This window comes from Anolis sagrei, chromosome 4 (genome assembly GCF_037176765.1).
Source record: "Anolis sagrei isolate rAnoSag1 chromosome 4, rAnoSag1.mat, whole genome shotgun sequence".
Lineage (NCBI taxonomy): Eukaryota > Metazoa > Chordata > Lepidosauria > Squamata > Dactyloidae > Anolis > Anolis sagrei.
In genome coordinates, this window is record NC_090024.1 from 117,918,239 (window position 1) to 117,934,695 (window position 16,457).

At 44.0% G+C, this 16,457-nt stretch overlaps 1 protein-coding gene across 5 annotated transcripts in view; it reads left to right on the forward strand.

Annotated features, from left to right (window-relative positions):
• BRINP3 (BMP/retinoic acid inducible neural specific 3) overlaps nt 1–16,457 on the forward strand; it is a 365,830-nt gene that overhangs the window by 5,616 nt on the left and 343,757 nt on the right. The window contains exons 1-2 of one of the 5 annotated variants that reach the window (XM_060774526.2): nt 557–644; nt 943–1,007. The exons of 2 other annotated variants lie outside the window; for them this stretch is intronic. The gene's annotated coding sequence lies outside the window, so the exon portion shown is untranslated. Of the gene's footprint in view, nt 1–544; nt 645–914; nt 1,008–16,457 lie in introns of those variants that run through there. 2 more of the 5 variants (XM_060774527.2, XM_060774529.2) reach the window with 2 other exon arrangements.

A 16,457-nucleotide genomic window follows, 5' to 3' on the forward strand; every position in this document is an offset into this window, starting at 1 on the left:
AATCGGGGGGATCCCTTGGCTTCTGAGGCGCTCTAAGCCAAGCCGAGCAAGACAGCAGCCTTCAGGTCAAGCGAATCATCTTCTCGAGGTTCTGGGATCGTCCCCTTCACCCCAGTCTTCTTCCAGCCAGTGTTGTCCGACCACGTTTGGAGCCCAGACCTTTGCCCTATCCTTAACCGAGACACCTTGACTTGCTCTGCCCCCCCCCCCCCTTTTACCTCCCACCCCATCTTTTAAAAAATACAATAGTCACAGCAATAATCCACTTCGATCTTGGAGATCTGAGTCGGGAGTGTCTTTGTCTCTCTCTCTCCCCCCTCCCTTTCTTTTCTTGGCACGTCCTTGCCAGACCTTGTGCCACCTGAGTCACCTTGCCCCCTGGTGCGGCAAGAGGTGTCCCCAGCCTCCTTCAGAGGAGGCAGAGAGCTTTTTCACTCCCCCTTCTCTCTCCCTCCAAGTCGTGCAATTAGCCAGATCCCACTGGGGGCGAGTCCATTCCACTTCCGAGGGGGCGGCCCCGTCTACCGCAGCCCCCCCCCCCCCCCCGCAGCCCAGCCCCTCACTCTTTCTCTCGGTCTCAACTCATGGGGGAGCCGCGAGAAACTTTGAGGACAGATGCACTCCAGCCTAGGCGAGCCGTCGAGGTAAGCCACCCCTTCTCCCCTCTTGGAGAGATCTTAGACGTGGGGTTTGGGGGCGATGATGCGGAGGGGGGGGGCATCACATTTGGGTCGAGATAAGAGATGGCAAAAGGGAGGTGTGGGGTCAGTTACTCTAGGGGGGGGGGAGGGGACGCGTAAAGCTTCCTCTGCCCACTCCTTGCCAAGAAATCATTTCAAGGCAAGTCAGGGTGGCTTAGTGGGCATTTGCAGGCAGCTAGAGAGAAGTAGACGAAAATAAAACACATCCCCAGCCGTGCTCATGTTTCCTTTTCTCCTTCAGTTCTCTTACTCCCTTGAGTGAGACTCAAGGGATGCCAAACCGAGGAAGAAAGATGACTCAGGATGGTAAGAGGAGAATTACCCACCCACCCCTTCAAAAATAACAACGTTCAACAGCTTGTGGGGGCTTTAAAATGTGGTTAGGATTGAAAGAGAGACAGAGCATAGCAGTAACAGGAAGGGAAGAATGAAATTTCTATCTTAAGGTGAATGGTCTTCATCAGCCAGACAGGTGTAGCAGTTTCTCTTTTCCCTTTGCTTTCTCTTGTCTTGAATAGTACAAGATGTTCCTGATTCCCCTCTGTAGCATCCACTGCCTCTGTGCCTGTTGGTCTTCCAAGTTTCCACAGAGGGGAAAAACAGGAAGGTTAGGTAGGGTTGTTTTATGTATTGTCGAAGGCTTTCATGGCTGGAATCACTCAGTTCTTGTGGGTTTTTTCGGGCTATATGGCCATGTTCTAGAGGCATTTCTCCTGACGTTTCGCCTGCATCTATGGCAAGCATCCTCAGAGGACCTCACCTCTGAGGATGCTTGCCATAGATGCAGGCGAAACGTCAGGAGAAATGCCTCTAGAACATGGCCATATAGCCCGAAAAAACCCACAAGAACTGAGGGTTGTTTTATGCTCAGGAGAACATGGTTTGGGGTGAGTTTCCTGCTCCCTCTGCTACAAATCTCATTTAAAATGCAGCTCTGAGAAATCATGACATGCCTTTTTCCCCCAAGGCATCTCTGGTTCTGTTCTTTGCTAGCCAAAATGGAGATGTAGGATGTTGATAGCCTCCTACCTGAGAAATAGGGGCAGGATGAGAGGGTGTCAATCCATTGCCATCTTTCATTTTTCAATACTCACCTGTGTAGATATGATCCCTGACAACCGTTTTGTGAAATGTGAGCTGTATAAAAGTACTTATGATCTGTTTGTCTCTGGATCATACTATGGTGTCCTCCAGAGCAGCAAGATTTTCCTGGCATGTCATGAACAGTGTGGTCATAGGGTTCTGTGAGTTTTCCGGGCTGTATGGACATGTTCCAGAAGCATTCTCTCCTGACGTTTCACCTACATCTGTGGTTGGCATCCTCAGAGGTTGTGAGGTCTTATTTTTTTGACAGGATGGCCATCTGTCAGGGGTATTGTGCTTTTCCTGCATGGCAGAGGGTTGGACTAGATGACTCATGTGGTTTCTTCCAACTCTATGATTCTATGATTCTAGGACATTGCAGCCTGTTCAAGCTTGTCCAATGTCTGCATATGATACATGTGAGACAACCTTCTCATATTTAATCCCTTTCTTCCATTGGACAAGAACTTAATTACCTTTCTTTTGGGCATCTCCTGGATCTGGTAGGGCTCATGATAGGAAACTTTGGAAAGCTTCTGATACTCAGTGTGAAACAATGCTGGACTAAATGGCACTGACCTTGTAGAAGATGTCTTCTTTTGCTCTTTCTAAGTTACCATTATGGTCACCAGATGAAAAAGTGATCCATATATGATAGGTGAGGACTGGGGGAGGGAGGGAGAAAGAGATAATATAATTTAGCATTACCTCATAGGGTTGATTCACACATGTATGTGCATTGCCTGTTTTCTCTGCTCTCAATTGTTGGACACTCGGATCTGGTTCTCATATGTACAGTCAATGTTTTCGGCAGCTGAATGTCTGAACATATGCACTGCATTCTTGCAAATATTACCTCTCTAAGAGATTACATATTAGAGGAAAGTGACCAGTTTGTGATATGCTATTCATACACAGAAAGACAGCAGGTGGTTAGATCTTAGGAAATATTCCTTGTTTCTCTATTGTGTGGCTTTGAGTTAACTAAATGGAGGTGGGGGATCTGGGTAGAATGGGAATAATACTATCATCATTAATGGGACTGTTTCACAAACAAAGACATTAGGAAATGAAAAAGAATGAATTGCAAAGGGAAAAGAAGCTTCTGTTAGCTTGGGCAGTGTAGATTTCTTTCTGTATTAGGGTGGAGGGGAAGACTGGGGCAACATTTGTGCTTTCCACTGTTCTCAATGAGGAGTATCTCAGTTTTACAGCCAGATGGTAGCAGCTCAAATCTCAGGTGGTTTTGTACCACTTCTGCCCCCAGTGCCTTTCAGGAGGGCATGAGACTTCCATGGGGGGGGGGGGGGGGGAGGGGGCACAGGAGAGTCTAGCCTGTCTTCTACAAGTTTAATTTCTACTTTGCCTACTTGAGAATCAGTTATCCAGTGACAAAATGAAGAAGATAGGAGATTACTTCTCTGTTTAAGCTTGGTCGCTGAAGTGCTTCTGTTGGCATTGTAGTGATTTATCCAAATTAGTTAAATCAAGAGGTTTTCCAGATGCTGGTTCTACAGAAGACATGGCAAAAAGGGTGGGAAGGGAATGAAAGAGTAAGAAAAGGTGAGGCAAGCAAAACCAAACTAGGCTATTCAAATGAAGGGCTCGGCAATTTATTGGGGGGGGGGGGGGGGAAGCATCATCTTGCTCCTTATCCCAGTATTTGTGTTGTTAATTACATTATATTCTTTGGAGAATGTCTTCACACAATTATTTTACACAATGCCTTTTTCAGTTGATTGCACCACAAAATGAAATTCCCTTTGTGGAAATCAAGGCTCTTTCTTTCTTTACATATGAGAAGAAGGAAGTGAATATTTAGGAAATCTAGTGTTTGTCGAAAGCTTTCGTGGCTGGAATCACTAGGTTCTTGTGGGTTTTTTCGGGCTATATGGCCATGTTCTAGAGGCATTTCTCCTGACATTTCGCCTGCATCTATGGCAAGCATAGTGTTTCCTTCCTAAAGACTCCAATGACCTTAACAGGTCAATTAAGATGGCTAAACTCTGTGCACAGAGTGTAAATCCAACAGATTCCAATAAGACTTATTTTGGGTGTAAACATAGAGAAGATTGGCCTACACATTGCACAGTCAGGAGGAGAAAGTGTTTTTTATTGAATTTGCATTATATCATGAAGTTCACTTCTGAATTCAATGTGCCCTGAAGAGTATGCCCTACTGAGATTAGTAGGGTTTAGTCCCGTTGCATATTGTGGTGAATGATGAACCAAATCCAGCTTCACCCTAGGGATTTATTTCTTATCCAGGTTTATTGCCTAGAGCATTTACACCCATGTATTATAGACTGTATCACAACTCTTATTTTTGTAGTGCTTGTGGAAGCAACATTTTGACTAGGGCGGAAGTTAAAAATATCCAGAACATTTGGTTTGATGCATAGTTTAGAAGAAGTAAGTTATAACTGTTGTCTGTCTGATTTTATCATGCTAAAGAGCAAGACTGACACAAAACATTAGTTTCCTCAGTAAGAAGACAAAGTGATGTGTCCTTTTCATATTCCTATACAGAATAGCTGGAATGTGAGTTGAATCTTATTTCAATCTTAGCAATAATACTGTGACCTCTACCGTATCAAGGTGAAGGACAAGCTGAGTATGGCATGCTGCATAGCTCTATTTTTCCACATAGGAACACCTAAGATATCATCACCATTGATGTCCTGCATCTGCAAATTCAAAATGGTAGCTTCATTTGCCTAATGGGGGAACAAACTAGTTTGGAGAGATGGATTTCTGTCCCCCCTTTAGGGAAGACATAATGTTCTGTGCCCTCTCAAGCATTGCAAATGTCTTCTGTTTAGCGTCACTGTTTCTGCAATGCCACTTGCATCTTTCCTCAATATCATTCCTTTTATTTTCCAAACCCTCTCTCTTATGTGGAAGAGTGCCTGTGTAGATGCAGATGAAGAATGATCTCCAGCTGTTCAGCTCCTCATTTGGATACCAAGAAAGATTTTTTTCCACCAGATGTCTTGCCTGCCTTCAATCATTAGGATATCAAGGACTGTTCCCCTGACATGTTGGGTGAGGGTAGCCAGTATTATCATTTTGATATTTCAATTGAAAGGGCAGGAAAGGTTGAACCACTGAGATCAGCAGACTATTCTAATGCTTTCTAATGAGATTTGAACTATCATTGACTAGAGTGGCAGATGCAGGAGGATAACTGAGACAGCCTCTCTACTGTTTTTAAAGTCACTAATCTCTCATTTCTCTTGGGAAACAGAGTTGTACATGCTCAAAGGCTCCCTTTCAGTCCCTGAGTAGCCCACTGCCCTGAGGTATAGTAGAGGAATCAATATTTTATCACTATTTAAATAAGGTGCACCTACTAGAACAATTGGCTTTTGTACATCAAAACGAATGGGATAATTTCTTATCATTTGCCTCAGGTAGCAAAATGTCTTGGAACTGAAGTCTTCCCACTCAGCAGATAGATCATTCCCCATTCTACCAGTTTTTGAGGTGCGATAATAATAAAGGATGGTTTGTGTTTTATGTGTTAGGAAGTTATTATCCTTTTACTTTCCATGATTTGCTAGCAGCCCAAAGTGTAGGCAGTATTGATTATTTTGGTACATGAGGTTTGTTTAACATTGCAGTCTTATGATCACTTCTTTGGAAATAAGGCTCCTTCGGTCAAATGGCCCTTAGTTGTGAGTTATCATGAACGGGATCAGGCCGCATGTCACAATCGACCTTGTATACACCATTCTCAGTTCTTTTCTGCCTGAGGGGGTACTTTATCTTCTAGATTATCTGGATGAACCTATGTTGGGAAATGCTTTTTGTAAGATAATAAGTCTTGATTTAGGTTGGACTTTGATTACCTTCTCATAACCTCCAGCCATACGATTTTGTGATTATTCTGCACAAATGGAGTGTCAGAACATCCAGGAAAAAAGTATAGATTTCAAGCTTTAAAAAAATGAGGGCCTGATAAATTTTTTGGTGGAATCTCCCATGCTTTCACAGAAATCCCCTGTATCTATTATTCTCTCTGTAACAAATTAGTTTTTCCCGTAATCTAAGCCATGGCTATCTAAATAAAAGAAGTAACATGGAAGACTAGTAGACAAAGTATGTTATTAAATAATTTCCAAAGAATAATCAGAGTTCAGAAAAAGTACCAGAAGCTCTGCATGCAACATCTTCCTAATATTTAAAGGGAAAAAATGGTCCCTGAGGCATAATATGCCAAGACGATGCTTTGCCAAGATATATAAATTGCACCAATATACCTCTAGTGAAGGGAACAGCCCTATTACACCCTGTTGCTAAGCTTCATAGCTATTATCATTCCATAGACTGAGTAGTAAACCTGAACTGTTTTCCCTGAGAATCTTATTTTAGCTTGGAAAGAAGAAAAAAGAAATTCTGGTTTCCTGTAGCCTTTTATTACCACTTTCACATCTGCTTAGTAAAACAGTGTTTCATGCTTCAACTACTCACTGATGAAATGCCAGAGCTCTAAGGAAGAAAAAAATTAAACTAGGATACATGCAAACAAGCCGATGAACATGGCAATTCTCTTTTTCTGTTGATATGGGGAAGAAAAAAACCATCCCAACAATATGTGAATGTCTGACTTACTAATATCTTCTCTAGTTGCCTTTTGAACTTTGATTAGATCCTTTTCATTATAGTAGCTTCCTTAACAACCAAATTCAAATTAGATATTATTTGTGAAGCTATCCTCTATGATTCCATTTGGCCGGCCTGCCTTCCTTCCCCTTCCTTCCTTCCTTCCTTCCTTCCTTCCTTCCTTCCTTCCTTCCTTCCTTATCTGAGTTGATCAGCTTAGGAAGCATTGAGTTACATGTGCTTAAAGGAAGGCAGTGCCATTTTTGTTACTATTAAGTAACAATAGCTATCTTAGTTTAAATGAAAAACAGGGCGAACATCAAAAAGGCTTGAGGAAGTTTAGCTGTTTCAGCTTTTTCAGCATTCTCACCACCATCACAACCACACCATATTTATATATATATTAGCTTGCTTTAAAAACAAGGAAAATAAAATACAGGATACTCAGTTCTGAAAATACAGATAGATTTTTAATGACAAGAATGGCATATGAAAATCTGGACATAAATGCTCCTAATGTATTTGGAAGAACAACCCATTATAGATCAGTCTAGCTAGGTCAGTTACCAGCATTTTATCTCATTCTATTTTGGACATGAAATAAAACCAAGAGTGCAGATAAAAGATGATTTTTAACATCTGGTGTCAATAGGAGCTGGGAGCAATTTAGCTATACCACTGTAGTATCCTTATTTTATTTGTGTATTTTTCATTTAATTAAATACTTTAACATTCATCTTGTTGTTATGTGCCCTCCAGTTCTTTCTGACTTATGGTGATGCTAAGGCAAGTCTTTTGTGGGTTTTTCTTGGCAAGACTCATTCAGAAAGGCCCAATGTCACCCAATGGGTTCTATGGCTGAGTGAGGATTTGAATCATGGACTCCCAACGTTTAGTCCAGGGGTCCTCAAACTTTTAAAGCAGAGAGTCAGTTCACTGTCCCTCAGACTGTTTGAGAGGGCTATATTTGAGAAAAACATGGACAGATTCCTATGCACACTGCAGATATATTATTTGTACTTCAAAAAACATGAAATAACAATATAGTATTTAAAATGATGAACAATCTTAACCAGCATAAAATTACCAGCATTTCAATGGTAATTTTGGCTGATCAGATAGTCAAGTTAATTCAGATTGTTGTTGTTGTTGTTGTTGTTGTTGTTGTTGTTGTGTGACTTAAAGTTGTTTCAGACTTAGGGTGACCCTAAGTCTAAAGTTTAGACCAGGGGCCGAGTAAATGACTGAGTAAGTGGCCTATGGGCCTTAGTTTCAAATCTCAAAACATTTATTTCGGTCATTGACCAGCACAGGAAATAGTGTCACATTTCCATACAAACCTGGCATGTTTGGTACATTAAAAATATAAATATAACTACTAAAAACACAATATGGGTGAGGGAGCAGAAGGGGAAACAGGGTAAAAACATACAATGCCCAGATCCATCACCAAATTATAGATTCAGGGAAGAAGATTACTGGACACACAGTTGACTTTTGGAACTAGTCATTCCCTGGCGGATTTTGTATGCTGCTGCACAGAACTTTGCGACATTGTAGGTTGTAGCTGAATTAATATCTGCAAGTAGCATGGAGGTATAAAATTGTCCTGAATAGCCTGGGTGCTTGTCTATCAAAGGTAAGATAAGCCTGGCACGGAGATCCCTGTAGAACGGGCACCGAAGGAGCACATGTTCTATTGTTTCTACATGACCCGAGTCACAGGGGTAGATCGGCATGGGCCTTAGTTTGAGAAACCCTGGTTTAGTCTAATGGTTAAACCATCTGAGAAATAAAGCACTGCAATGTTGGGATATAATCTGAAAGTGAGAGAAAACAAACCCTTTCAATAGATTTTTGATTACCACTATGCAATGGTTTCTGATAATTTTCCTCATTACAGTTGCCATTTTTCAGGATATCAGTCTTTTCTCTAAGGCCTTTTAAATGTTAAATATCTGAAGGATGACTGAGGATACTTCTTGTCTCCAACTGAGCTTCTTTGAATACTATTCATTTGCTCTGTGCACTGAGTTGGTATGATGAGACTGTGTTATGTCCAGCACCAGGAAAGAACTGGATAAGAATAGAAAATATTTTACTTTTGAATTGTCATTATTTATCAAAGTGGAATTTTCACAATTCCTGATGCTTTCTATGAAAAGAAACACATTTTTTTCTCGTGAATTTGTACATTTGTGATTTCTTGCATAGTACAGGTCAAAGCATGTTATAAAGACTGACTGATTGATTGTGTAGCTTATGTGGTGTTTCAGAAAAGCAGAATGGTCCCATATTACTATGATTTGGTGTTTTACTAGCTATAAGATGGTAAGCAAGAAGATCATGTTTGACTTCCAGAGGCATTAATGTCTTTTTTTGTTAGCTGTATGAGGAAATATCTGATATATTTCAATTATGTATTATGGTGACGCTATAGTTTTAGAGAATGGGGGAACTCTAGTCTTCTACTTTTTTTCAGCCATGTATTTATCTTCAGCTGCTCCTGCAGTAACTTTAGGGCTAGTGATGACTTAATTGTGAGGTTGTTTTGGGTGTTCCCTTCTTCCTATGCAGGTCTTTGTTCCCAATCTGCTGTAATTTCAATGTCTAGTACTAAACACATAGAGAAGACCTCTGGCTGCAAAACCATAACTTTCCCACTTCTTCCTATTCACCTCCTCTAAAAAGAATAATAATTCAAGTACCAGTAACTGTGCAGCTTTGCAGCTGAACCAAGTCACTGATATGGATTTCCTGTCTTAATTAAGCCTTCCTTTTCTGTTCTCAAGTCTGTTTTGCAAAACTTCCCACTCCTTCATGGCTGTGCATTGCTAAACAAGCTTTTCAAGTTAAAAGTACACCCTGCTTCCAGAACATACACACACAAAAGGAAACGGCTTTAAATTGCAAAATGCATCATGATTTTTATTTATCATTTTAACTGTTTGTAGGGACAGTTCTTCTGTAAGTTGAAAATATGACAGTCCAGAAGTATGCAGCAAATCTCTGATAGAGTAGAAGCCCAGGCTCATAAGATTGTGGATTCTAGGCATTGAACAATTCTCTCCCAAAAGGGGGAAAACATGGATGAAGGTGGGAATGTATGGGTTGGGTGTAGTTACATCCCAGCAGCTGCAGTAAGCGAAATATGCTTTGACCTTTCTCAAAGTGCTTTCAGAAAGCCTTGGTAAGATATGAACAGTGGTTAGTCAGGCAGTTGTTAGTTCTTCAGTGTCAGAACCCATTTAAAATCCTCATGTGGTCCAGAAAGCTCAACAAGCCAAGTGCACAAAAAATAGTGAAGAGAGAGCTACAGAGAATGGGATGATAGGAGAGGAGCAGCCTTGATGGGTGTGAAGTGAATAGAGGAAATAGTTATAGTTTTCATAGTTAAATGTGCAACTTTAAGAACCTCATCATAAAGGCCACTGGAATCACCATGCATTATGGTAATTCTGGTGGTGCATGTCAGGTGAGAGTGGGGAACCCATCACCCCATGCCCCACATCACCTAACTTGCCCAGCTGAACATCCCACAGGGGAAAATGTTAACTGTCTGGCTTCCTCCCATTGTTCCTGGAGGAACAAGGGAGCCCCTCAAGTTGCTGCCACAGCAGCATGCTCCACTTTGCCACCCCTTTAATCACGGAGTCCCACCAGAAGTAGTTGTGCATCACGTAATAGGAGCTGGTGGGTTCCGTACTTAAAGGAATGGCAAAGTGGATTCTTTTCAGTTTGTGATGGATTCTTTTCAGTTTGTGAAACCCGAGGATGTGGACAAGATACTTGGAGGAATGAGGCCTACCACGTCCATCCTAGACCCCTGCCCATCCTGGCTTCTGAAAGAGGCCAGAGGGGGATTGGCTGAGTGGGTAACGGTGGTGGTTAATGCCTCCCTTCGGGAAGGCACGATTCCAGCGAGCCTAAAACAGGCTATTATAAAGCCGCTGTTGAAGAAACCATCACTGGACCCCACCAAATTTGACAACTTTCGGCCTGTTTCCAATCTTCCCTTCTTGGGCAAAGTCATGGAAAGCGTGGTGGCCTCACAACTCCAGGTATTCTTGAGAGACACGGATTATCTGGATCCGGCACAGTCTGGCTTCAGACCGGGACATGGTACCGAGACGGTCTTGGTCGCCTTAGTGGATGATCTCCGCCGGGAGCTAGACAGGGGGAGTGTGTCCCTGTTGGTGCTCCTGGACCTCTCAGCGGCCTTCGATACCGTCGACCACGGTATTCTTCTGGGACGCCTTGCAGGGATGGGCCTTGGAGGCACCGCTTTGCGGTGGCTCCAGTCATTTCTGGAGGGTCGTACCCAGAAGGTGTTATTGGGGGACTCCTGTTCAACACCACAGCCGTTGACCTGTGGTGTTCCTCAGGGCTCCATACTGTCCCCCATGCTGTTTAACATCTACATGAAGCCGCTGGGTGAGATCATCCGGAGTTTCAGGGTGCGGTGTCATCTGTACGCAGATGACGTCCAACTCTGTCACTCCTTTCCACCTGCTACTAAGGAGGCTGTCGAAGTCCTGAACCGGTGCCTGGCCGCTGTGACGGTCTGGATGAGGGCGAACAAACTGAAATTAAATCCAGACAAGACAGAGGTACTCCTGGTCAGTCGCAAGGCCGAACAGGGTATAGGGTTACAGCCCGTGCTGGACGGGGTCGCACTCCCCTTGAAGGCACAGGTTCGCAGCTTGGGTGTGACCCTGGACTCATCACTGAGCCTGGATCCCCAGGTTTCGGCGGTGACCAGGGGAGCATTTGCACAGCTTCGGCTCGTGCGCCAGCTGCGCCCGTATCTTGGGAAGTCTGACTTGGCCACGGTGGTACACGCTTTGGTCACATCCCGCCTCGACTACTGCAACGCTCTCTACGTGGGGCTGCCCTTGAAGACGGCCCGGAAGCTCCAGCTAGTCCAGCGTGCGGCAGCCATGTTGTTAACCGGAGCGGGACGCAGGGAGCACACAACGCCCTTGCTGTCCCAGCTCCACTGGCTGCCGATTAGCTACCGGGCCCAATTTAAGGTGCTGGTGTTATCCTACAAAGCCCTAAACGGTTCCGGCCCAAAATACCTTGAGAACCGCATCTCGGCCTACGAGCCCACGAGGACCTTAAGATCATCCGGGGAGGCCCTTCTCTCGGTCCCGCCTGCCTCACAGGCACGCCTGGCGGGGACAAGAGAGCGGGCCTTCTCGGTGGTGGCCCCCCGGCTGTGGAACTCCCTCCCTGCTGAAATCAGACAGGCGCCTTCCCTCATGGCCTTCCGCAAGGGCCTGAAAACCTGGCTCTTTGAGAAGGCCTTCAACTAAGTGCTATGTTTTTGGAATGACCACCGGAATGGACCATGACTACGAGATTGATTATGACCCTAAACAAGACGAAGCAGATTTTTAGTTAAGTAGCTGTGTATTAGTAAGATGTGTGTTATGGTCCTGATTTATTGTAACCTGTTGTCCTTTGTGTTCTATGTTCTGTACACCGCCACGAGTCGCCTTCGGGCTTGAGAGTGGCGGTTAACAAGTGCAAATAATAAATAAATAATAAATAAATAAAGTGGAGCATGTTGCTGATTCTTCCCCTGTCTAATGAGGTCATAGGGCTTAGCATTCAAGGAATGTTTTGTTCAATTCTCTCTTCTTCAACACTGAACCATTTAACTGCAGATTCAGAATAGGTGTGCAACTTTGCCTCGGAGATTTGTACTGTATTCTAGCTGTGCAGCAGTTAACAAAGTTAACAGTTTACAAAGTTTCACAGTTTACTGTACAAAGAAAAACAACAACAACACAAACCCCACAAGCAGTGGGAGTTTGCCAAGTGTTATTTTTCTTCTCGTCAGTATTTCCCAAGTGGTTGGGAACACCAAATTTTGACCAGCTTAGGAGAATTATCCAATACCCATTTCATCTCTAATATAAATATAAATCTACCTTCCCCTGAAGGATTAAGGACAATAACTAGGGCATTGGATGGTGATTTGGGGGAATGGTATGCAAACCATGAAACATGTGTGTGCATATAAGGGGAAATACACTCACCTATAGTACTCAAAACACATTGTTAAAAATCCTTTTTCCCCAAAAAATGTTTTTGGAATTCTGTTAATATTTTTAAAGCAAGGAAACAGTATCTTGTATTGCCTTTTTCACACAGAAGGCAAAAACATACAAATAATTGGAATACAAGTTATTTATGATAGATGCTTTTGAACTGTGGTGTTGGAGGAAAGTTCTGAGAGTGCCTTGGACTGTGAGAAGATCCAACCAGTCCATCCTCCAGGAAATAAAGCCCGGCTGCTCATTGGAGGGAAGGATATTAGAGACAAAGTTGAAGTACTTTGGCCACATCAAGAGGAGACAGCAAAGCTTAGAGAAGACAATTATGCTGGGGAAAGTGGAAGGTAAAAGGAAGAGGGGCCGGCCAAGGCCAAGATGGATGGATGGCATCCTTGAAGTGACTGGACTGACCTTGAAGGAGCTGGGGGTGGTGACGGCCGACAGGGAGCTCTGGCGTGGGCTGGTCCATGAGGTCACGAAGAGGCGGAGATGACTGAACGAATGAACAACAACACGAGAGCAATTGTTATTATTCCATATGACTCTGAAAGAGATGCTGCAAAATTATTTTTTATGCAGTGTCACTTTCCCATTGCTCGGGAAATTTCTACACAGTCTCTTGGAACATCACCCACACACATATATACAGACATGCACACAAACACACACACACACTGTACTCGATTCTATGGTTTCATTTTTGTTTATCTGTACCTCTAGGACAGCCGTTCTCAACCTGGGGGTCGCAACCCCTAGTGGGGTCGCTGAGCCATTTTCTGGGGCTCGTGAAGGCTCCTCGGTAGGCCACGCCCCTTCTGCCTCTCCAAAATGGCTGCTGGCCATTGGTTGGCTCCTCCTCCTCCTCTTCCCACAAGGTTGCAGGGAGTCAGGAGGAGGAGCTTGGAGGCAAAGGCGAGCGCGGGAGAAAGCATGCCGCTCGGCTGTTGCCTCTACTGAGCTCGGAAGGTTTATACTCGAATGAGTCCTCGTTGGGAGGGGTAGGGCTGAAAGAAGGGCCAGCTGGGTGAAAGAGAAAGGAGAAGAAGGCAGTGCCGAGAGATCTCGAGCTCCGAGAGGAGGAGAGGAAGGGGCGCGTGGTTGCTGTGCGGAGAGGGTGCCACGTGCCTTTGCTGTGCTCTCTCAAGAGCTCTTTCTGGGCGCTTGCCTTCCTCTCCCACCACAGTCTAGTTTCCCACTTCTTACTCCAGTCTTAACTCTCCCCAGTTCCCCTCTCCCACCTTTCCAGCTCCCTTTGCATCCCAGGCTTTCCCAGGTTCCAGCCTGTCTTTCCCATTTTCCTATAGAATCATAGAATCAAAGAGTTGGAAGAGACCTCATGGGCCATCCAGTCCAACCCCCTGCCAAGAAGCAGGAATATTGCATTCAGATCACCCCTGACAGATGGCCATCCAGCCTCTGTTTAAAAGCTTCCAAAGAAGGAGCCTCCACCACACTCCGGGGCAGAGAGTTCCACTGCTGAATGGCTCTCACAGTCAGGAAGTTCTTCCTCATGTTCAGATGGAATCTCCTCTTGTAGTTTGAAGCCATTGTTCCGCGTCCTAGTCTCCAGGGAAGCAGAAAACAAGCTTGCTCCCTCCTCCCTGTGGCTTCCTCTCACATATTTATACATGGCTATCATATCCCCTCTCAGCTTTCTCTTCTTCAGGCTAAACATGCCCAGCTCCTTAAGCCGCTCCTCATAGGGCTTGTTCTCCAGACCCTTTATCATTTTAATCGCTCTCCCCTGGACACATTCCAGCTTGTCAATATCTCTCTTGAATTGTGGTGCCCAGAATTGGACACAATATTCCAGGTGTGGTCTAACCAAAGCAGAATAGAGGGGTAGCATTACTTCCCTGGACCTAGACACTATGCTCCTATTGATACAGGCCAAAATCCCATTGGCTTTTTTTCCCACCACATCACATTGTTGGCTCATGTTTAACTTGTTGTCCACGAGGATTTTGGAAGAGGGGAGAGGGAGAAGCAGGACATGCCTGCTGGGTAATGTAGTCTCTTTTCCTCCAAGGCAGCTCCTGTTCCTTCAGGAGGCTGGCCCTTGCTCAGATTCTATGTGTCCTGAAGGAGGGAGAGAGGAAGAGGAGGAGGAAGGGTGGACACCACTGCCTTTTCAAGGGCAGGAGCAACCTTAGAGGCAAAGCGGAGATCTGGCTTGGCTCCTCCATTCTCTCTCTCTCTCTCTGTGTGTCTCTGCAAACATTCTTTTCCCAGAGAAAAAGAGCCTTGAAGGTGAGCAGAGGGAAGAGCCATCCAGTCACACCTCCTGCCACTTAGAAACACACAATCAAAGCACCCCCGACAGATGGCTCTGCATAGAAAAGCCCAGAGTAGAAAGCAGACTCCACCATGCTCCAAGGCAGCATATTCCATTACTAAACAGCTTGGTTCCCCTCTTTTATCTCTTGTCTTTTGAGGAAAGGTTGGAGCCCCTTTGTGTCTCTTTAGGGTTCCCAGAGGGGGAGAATGGGCTGGTGGAGGTGGGGATTGCCATGTTCTATATATTATTATTGTTATAACATTTATTATTTTACTCTGTTATTATTACATTATTTTATTCTATTGTTATTATTACATTTATTCTACTTTATTATTATTACATTTATTGTTTTAATCTATTGTTATTACATTCATTATTCTATCCTATTATTGTTATTGCATTTATTATTTTAATCTATCATTGTTATTATTACATTTATTATTTTACTCTATTATTACTGGAAGGATATGTACTGGTAAGCACATCTACATCTACAAGAAGATTAGAATAATGATTTAATCAGAGTTAGACAGTTTTAAATTACAGTTTTATGTAAATATTCAAAAACATTTAAACTGCTGATGCCTCAATTAATGTAATATTATTTTTATTTTTGAAATTTGCCAGTAACTGCTGCATTTCCCACTCTTGGCTTATTTATTTATTTATTTATTTACTTACTTTGCTTGTATACCGCAGTTTCTCAGCCCGTAGGTGACTCAACGCGGTTCACAACAAGAGCAAAAGTCAGTCCAACAACATACAATATTAAAACCATTAACAGTATAAAATACAAACTAATGACATCTCAATAACAACACATTAACGTCTCATAACTAAAATCATGATCCAATTCGTCATCCATAATTCCGTTTCCTATATTCATCGTGTTCATTGCACTAATCATCCGAACGCCTGTTCAAACAGCCAGGTTTTTAGTTTTCTTTGGAACACCATTAGCGAAGGGGCTGATCTAATGTCCATGGGAAGGGCTTTCCACAGCCGAGGACCACCACAGAGAAGGCCCTGTCCCTCGTCCCCGCCAGCCGTGCCTGTGATGCAGGCAGGATCGAGAGTAAGGCCTCCCCAGAAGATCTTAGAGTCCTGGTGGGTTCATAGGCAGAGATACGTTCGGATAGGTAGCTTGGGCCAGAACGCCAGCACTTTGAATTGAGCCCGGTAGCAGATCGGCAGCCAGTGGAGCTGGTGCAGCAAAGGAGTTGTATGCTCCCTGCGCTCCGCTCCTGTTAGTATCATGGCTGCCGAACGCTGGACTAGTTGGAGCTTCCGAGCCGTCTTCAAAGGCAACCCCACGTAGAGAGCGTTGCAGTAGTCTAAACGGGATGTAACCAGAGCGTGGACTACCGTGGCCAAGTCAGACTTCCCAAGGTACGGGCGCAGCTGGCACACAAGCTTTAACTGTGCAAATGCTCCCCTGGTCACCGCCGAAACCTGGGGTTCCAGGCTCAGCGATGAGTCCAGGATCACACCCAAGCTGCGAACCTGCATCTTCAGGGGGAGTGCGACCCCATCCAACACAGGCTGTAACCCTATACCCTATACCTTATATTCGAGTCAATACGTTTTCCAGGTTTTTAATGGTAAAATTAGGTGCCTCGGCTTATATTCGGGTCAGCTTATACTCGAGTATATAAAGTACATTACAATTCATAACAGTAGCAAAATTACCGTTATGAAGTAGCAACGAAAATATGATTGGTGGTC